Genomic DNA, 7,237 nt, shown 5'->3' with positions numbered 1-7,237 from the left:
GACTTGGCCGTGTCTGTTCTTTAATCTTTAACTTCCTAGGTGTTTAACAGCGCTGCATATTGTATGAGTTATTAAAAACGTATGTCTATAATTACTTCAACAAACATTAAAAATACAAAATTAAAATGCACAAAAATTATAATAAGCATTTATAATAAGTTTTGTAGTTGTATTGAATTGTGTTTGCCGCACGTTGGGGGCCAGGTGGGGCTAAAACTGCTAACGAAACGAAGGAACGAAGGCGCCAAAAATCGCTTCGATTTGGTCGTTTGCATGGTTATTGTATTAACTCTATGGTTATTTCCGGATCATTCGGAGGATTTAGAAACTTATAGAAACTATGTATGGTACGCTACCTTCCGGCATTTGGCGGATTCTACGGTACAAGCAGTAAAAGACTGAAGACTGAACCAGCTCTTCAATTAACAAGTGTTCGAGTTGTGTACAGAAACAGCCCATTGCACTTGGACTATGACTGAACTATAAAGCTTGCCATGAAGTTTTGACTGTTTGAAGATACAGAAATTGTTACTTGGACATACACAGTTTAGAATGGACGATGGAGATGATTCAAGTTGCCATGTTCCCGCAGAAGGAGACCAGCTTTGCGCGAGTGCTGGTGGGTCTACCTTCTGCCCCGACGATAAGCGCAAGCGCACAGTGGCCACGGCAAGTGAAAAGCGCGAACTTTGCCTTTGGAAGCGCGATCATCCGCGATCTACGTTGCAAGATGTCATGCTCTGGACGCGCATCAACCTCGGCCTGGATATCGGCAAGTCGACAGTCTCCCGCATCTTGCAGGAGAGCGACAAGTGGATCGCCACTACGCCGGACACTGCTAACTCCACGAACTCGAGGAACGCGCGTGTGGCCGAAGTAGAGAAATCTCTGCTGTCTTGGCTGCAAGGGGCGCGCTCCCGGGGCGTCTACATAAGCGACATGATGATCGTCGAAAAGGCCCGCTCTCTTGGGAAACTGCTCAGTAAGCTCTCTCTGCAATTCCTGTCATCTTTTTCGACGCGAGGGCACCGTCAGCTATGCTCCTAATTCAGTCCTGATCGATTCATGATCTTTGTGGCCTTATTTTTGATCGTCTGCTCGTTTTAGTCGGCCTGTTGCAGAAGCATACGGCACAACAGACCTCTTCCTGTTTGCAGACAGTGTGACGTCAGGGGAGCACGTACTTACAGTCAGGCCGAAATGAAACGCGAACAGAGCATGTCAAGAAAACAAAATATTTTACTTGCCTGCTTTCAGCCGAAGTGTACAACTAGCCTGATTCATGTGTCTGGGTAAAGGGCCTACTGAAAGGCATAATCGAAAATAGGTTTTAAAGGAATATCTCGCTGCAAAGCAGAAATGTATGACATATGCGTGTTCGCGTTTCATTCCGGCCTGACTGTACGTATGCTAAGGGGTGCGCCGAAAAAAAAAAGGCTTGGGTGCCTGGATTGTTGCAGTCCACAGACACTGAAATCCTTAAGGGTATTGGTAAGCACCAGCAAAATACGTAGAGGGACGAGCACACAGGATGAAGTGCTATCCTATCCTAATAACCGCTTGGAAAGTACAGGACTGCAGAGCCGTACGAAGTGCACTTGGGCGTTCGTGAGCGAAGACTGCAGCGTACACACAAGCGCCGTGCTTGGCTGGGCGATTTTTCTCTTAGGTAGGGACATTTCTAGTTTTTCTCGTTTAAATTACATTTTTCCTGGCAAACACATGATAGCATTACTAGAACATTTAGTGCAGAGCGGAACGACCAATGCGATCCACATCGGTAGAACCAGCTGTAAGCAAAATAGCGGGGTAATTAGGCGCATTTTGTTCAACATTGTATAATATTCATGCAGAGCACATTAATATTCAAAAATTCACTTAAACGACACAGCTTTTCGACTTTGACACGACATTGCTTGATCAAGCACGGTATGTTAACATTCTGGGTTGGAATGTGGCTGCACTTAGGCGGCCAAGGTGCTGGCATGCCCTGTGAGCCATCTCATGACAGAAGCTAGCTTCTTGAACACGATCCACCCCACTGGAATAAACTGCAAATGCCTGTGTACTCCCAGCGATCACATGCCATCCGGCCCTTTGAACGCTCCATCGATTAAAGGGACACTGAGGAGAAATTGAAGTTGGCTTGTACCGACAGAATAACAACTCCTGATTACGAAAACGGCACTCATACTGACAACAAAGCTTTTGTAACGTAGAAAAGAGCAAGAACCAAGATACAGGTATCGCCGCCACAGGCCAAACTCGCAAGTACAAGCGTGATGACATCATAGGACAAAACAGTGTTGCTAGAACCAATGGTTCTGGCAGCACTAGGACACGAGAAGCCATGAATCACTGAGGCGCAGCCATTGCATGCGCAAATCTCCTTGACGTCGCCAGATGGCGCCGCGTACCCGGCAGCTACGCGCGCGCCTGTAGCATCGGGACCAATCAGCGCCTGCTCACCGGTGGTAGGCGGGCTCCCGGTATTCCGCTAACGGTAACAAGGTACACGGTATGCTAAAGGTGTCTATTTGCGAGAACTTTGTTGACGACTTCAAGAGCGGGATCTATCGTAACGCTGTCAAAACGCTGGTGCAAACGTAAACGAAGCGACGGTAGCGACGGCCGCAATAGCCGATAGATGCCTTTAACGTGCGGCCGGCGGTAGCTTTGTTTTCGGCTGCTGCTAGGCCGCACTGCTGGCGGCCAGAAATCACGGAGTCTGCGTTACGTCATGTGCACGTCATGTTTCACGTCACTTAGTCCTGTGTCGTCATAAGAGAATCCCAAGTTTGAATCAGAGCGGTGGGAAAAACTTTTTCAACTTCGAATCCAAATTTCTTAGAAATAAATGCATCTTTCGCTGCCAGCCAAGTGGCAACAAAGCCATGAAATGCTGAACTATCGGATTTTGCTTTAAAAAAAATATTAATAGAGGTCTCCTCACTGTCCCTTTAAGATTTCAATACGATTTGTTCGGGAGGTTAACAAAGCAGATTATACATGCTTGCTTGTTCACCCAAAAAGACATGGGTGCACATGTAACCGAGTAAATCTGCGAACAATCAAGTGCATGCCGCAGATCCTGACAGCTCTTGATGTCTATAAATGAAATGAAATTTAAGCGCAAACGAAAAACGCACACAAGAGGAGATACACACAGGACAAGCGCTAACTTCATCTGATTTATTCGCAGGTAAGAGAGCGAAAATATATACATAAAACGAGACATGCGCAGTAAAGAAACAGATCGTCATATCACAATGGGTGCTCAAGGTATCTGTATTCTGCCTGCAAAAGATTAACTGATGTGTCACTCACACAGTCATGCCCCCTCTTCCTGATGTGAAATGCTTCCAATAATTCACGTGCCGTCTTATCACCGCTCCTGCCAAGAATCTTTATCTCCTTCAGCCGCGGCTCGCACGCTCTGCAGTTCGCACAATGGTCAGCCAAATGTGTCCCTCCACCCCTGAAGTTTTGTTAAATTATCTTTATGTCTGTCAGTTTGCTGTTAGCACGGCTCCCAAAACAATTTTTCTCCGGTTTTTGCTATCCGGAAAGTGGAAGGAATATATGTGGCTGGTCTTCTTTGATCACTTGGCGTATTCCACCACACAGCAACTTGATGGCATTGAGGAAAACACTGCGAACTGTCAGTACACAAGTCCAAATCCACTGCACACCGTCTCCAGCAGCGGAATGTTTTGTCAACCATGCCAATAGCTGCCCTTCACCCTTCCATCAAAACATCATCCGTGATACAGGGCGGAGAGATGCCCATTTCGTCACAGGTACCTACGGCCCGACTACCAGTGTTGCCATATGAGAGGCACATTCAGTCGCTGCTGAGCGTGTTGCGCCTTCTCATTAGACCCAGGCTGTTTGCTTAATCGTGATGGCGAATTCAGTGCCAAAAAGTCGCATTCTTTCTTATGTATTAATGTCTCTTTTGAAAGCTCAGGAAGAACTCTTGCTCTGTGCAGGGTGAGATCAAATGACCATGGCAGTTGTAGTGTGCTGCAAATTTATTTATTTTTTTCCTTTTGTTTGGTCACCATGCTAGAATACATTTTAAGGTTTGTTCGTAATGAGCTGTTGCATGTCAGCCAAATTGAAATTTTAATCAACAAGTGAGCTCTCGTATCCCATTCCTAACCTAGCCACGTACCGGACCAGGCAAACTTATTTATGTGTGACAGTTAAATTCTGAATCAGTGCCCTATCGAAAATGGCCATAATATTGAAAGGGGTGCACTGTCAGGCACATCATGTTTAAAAGACATACTCCTGTTGCTACTATCTGTACTCCTTGTTTAGTGTTTAGAAAAGCTATACAGTTGAGAGAATTTCTCAATTTGGGGTTTCTTTTGACACTATTTAGCTCTTTATTTGAAACTTTTAATGTTCCTCCAGCATATTAAAAACAGGATGAATGATTTTAACTGATTAATAACACAGTTTGAAAAATATTCCTGTTTGCTTCAGGTAACCACTAGCATTACTCCAATATGTTTCCTTTCCTGCAATATGTTACAGTGTACTAAACCCTTGGCTTACATTACATGGGACGCTATGTATATGTGTTCCTGTAACATGAGGTAGCATGTGTACAGACGCGAGCACACTTGTCTAGAGCATTTATATACAGTGCTCTGCAGATTAAAGGAAGCTAATTTTTTATCCAAGTAGTGTTCTTCGCAAAAAATCTCAAACTCAAGTGCTTTTTCGTACCTGTAAGGATGATGAAGTTGCAAGCATAGGGCCTCCATATACTAGGTGTGCCAAGATTTTTTTTTTTTATTGTCCGAAGCATACTGCTCGGGCACTCTAGATGAGTCTTCTCGCATCTGTATGCGTAATTATGTGTTATGTTACGCTGCATTTTGTTATGTGTAGTGCTGTAGCATTGTTTCTCACAGCTGGGTCAGCGTTCAGTGGCAAACGTAATCATGCGCTATATGATGTTCATGTGTTGTCATTGCAGAAATGCCAGATGACTTCCGCTATTCAAGAGGTTGGCTACATCGCTTCAAGATGAGGCATGGCATCTCTTGCAGTGTGGCACATGGAGAGGACGTGTCGCCAGAGTCTGCCAGCCGTGACGAGTTGCCCCAGGATAGCACTAGCTCTGACCATGTCCAGCTGCAGACAGTCCTCGCGGATTACACTCTCAAGAACATCTACCACTTACAGGAGATGGCTTTCTCCTATGCTGCACTGCCAACTAAGAGCACTGCACGGGAGAAGCAGAGACACACCCAACAGAGGCTTGTTGTTGGTCTCCTCTACAACTTATCAGGTTCACATCGCTGGAGGCCCATAGTGATCAGTGGCGCTAAGCGGCCATACAGCTTCGGGAGCCTCTTTGATCCTGATATCTACTGCAGCTTTCACTATGAGCCACGAATGCAGTTGACAGCAGGTGTCCTTGCAAGTGAGCTGAAAAGACTGGACGAGAACCTCTGTAAGGAGAGGCGTCGTGCTATCATGCTGATAGATGGGATAAGGAGTGATAGTCTCTCCGATACTTACTTCTGCAACCTCCAAGTGCACTACTTGCCTCCACAGTGTGTTTCAGATATTGCTACGATGGATACCTCTGTGGCACATGGCGTGAAGGCGCTCTATCGCACAGGCCTTATGATGCACACTGCTATGTGTAAAGATGCCGGATTTGAGAATGCAGTCAGCATTCGCTGGGCTCTTCGAGCTCTGTCGCAGGCTTGGATGGCTCTTCCATCACAAGTAATCTTGGATTCTTGGAGTCAGACAGGCCTTCTGCCATTTCAGCTTGCAAAGGCAACGGACAGTGATGCATATCAGAGATTAGTTAGCGAACTTCAGCAAGTTTTGGACAAAGTTATCCCTCCTGGATCAGATGCTGCATCTTATCTAAGTTTGGATGACTGTGGTGTTGTGAACAGTGGTCCATCAGCAGCTTCTTTCCATGAGCGGCCAGAATGCATTGCTTCGATTCTGGAACCAAATTGCATTGATGCTTGGAGAGGCCTTCACACACTGATCTCCTACTTGGAACAAGAAGGGGACGTGAGCACTGTACAAGAGCTGTGTAGACTGGAAAGAAAACTCAACGAAAGGGCACTGAAATAAAATGCACGACTGTCAAATATTTTAACGTTATCAAACTTTGCGAAATGTTTTCATTTCAATGAGCTATGAAAAACTTTTGAAACATGGTAAGTAAACCCTCCAAATAAACATCTCTTGCTCTGAACATGGCTTTCCACTTGTTGTAACTTTTCTAATCCCTTGCCTTTTCCTTCCTGCTATGACATCAATTCCGTTATGGCAGAGAAGAGAGGTGGCAGCTCATAGTCAGATGGGCTCGTTCAGCATCATGCATGCCCGGAGCAACTGGAAGTGGAGCGGCAAAGGGAGCAGGCCTAGCAAGCCAGGTGAGTCGCGTGCATAAGCTGGCGGTAATCTGATCACATGTGTGAAAAGAAAATTGCATGAAGTGCTGTTACGAGCACCTTGCAGTGTTCGTGATGCATCTAGCCTTGCTGCAGGTGACAAACACCTAAAAGTTATGTACAAAAGATAAAAAGAAATAAAAAAAATTGTCCTTAGAAAATGCCGGCAAAATTACCCAATTTTCTTATACTCATTGGAATGTGCATTTTAGGTGAAAATAAGAGCTGGTTTGCCTCCATCGTGTTGCACCTGTGTTGGAACACCTGTGCACTGGTCTCGGAATAATGGCACATGTCCAGCGAATTTTTTACCTTGCCAAGCTGCAATGTGACATCCTGAATGAATTAACTATCGGTGAAATGCAGCTGTAGTTCGCCCGCCGTGGTGCTCAGTGGTTACGGCGCTCGGCTGCTGACCCGAAAGACGCGGGTTCGATCCCGGCCGCGGCGGCTGAATTTCGATGGAGGCGAAATTCTAGAGGCCCGTGTGCTGTGCGATGTCAGTGCACGTTAAAGAACCCCAGGTGGTCGAAATTTCCGGAGCCCTTCACTACGGTGTCCCTCATAGCCTGAGTTGCTTTGGGACGTTAAACCCCAATAAACCAAACCAAACCAAGCAGCTGTAGTTCCTCGGCTTTAACGACTTGCAAAATGTTGACATGGTTCCAGTGATGATGCCACACGCTACTGCCAAGCATTGGCAAGCACTTTGTCTTCATCTGAATGTCAACATGCGCTGCCATTTCTTGATCGGTGCGCAACATGAGAAAGCAAACTTGAAGACTGGTGTTATG

Source organism: Amblyomma mixtum, chromosome 6 (genome assembly GCF_055824585.1).
Source record: "Amblyomma mixtum isolate Tamu chromosome 6, ASM5582458v1, whole genome shotgun sequence".
In the NCBI taxonomy this organism is placed as follows: domain Eukaryota; kingdom Metazoa; phylum Arthropoda; class Arachnida; order Ixodida; family Ixodidae; genus Amblyomma; species Amblyomma mixtum.
Note: the sequence above shows the minus strand (reverse complement) of the source record.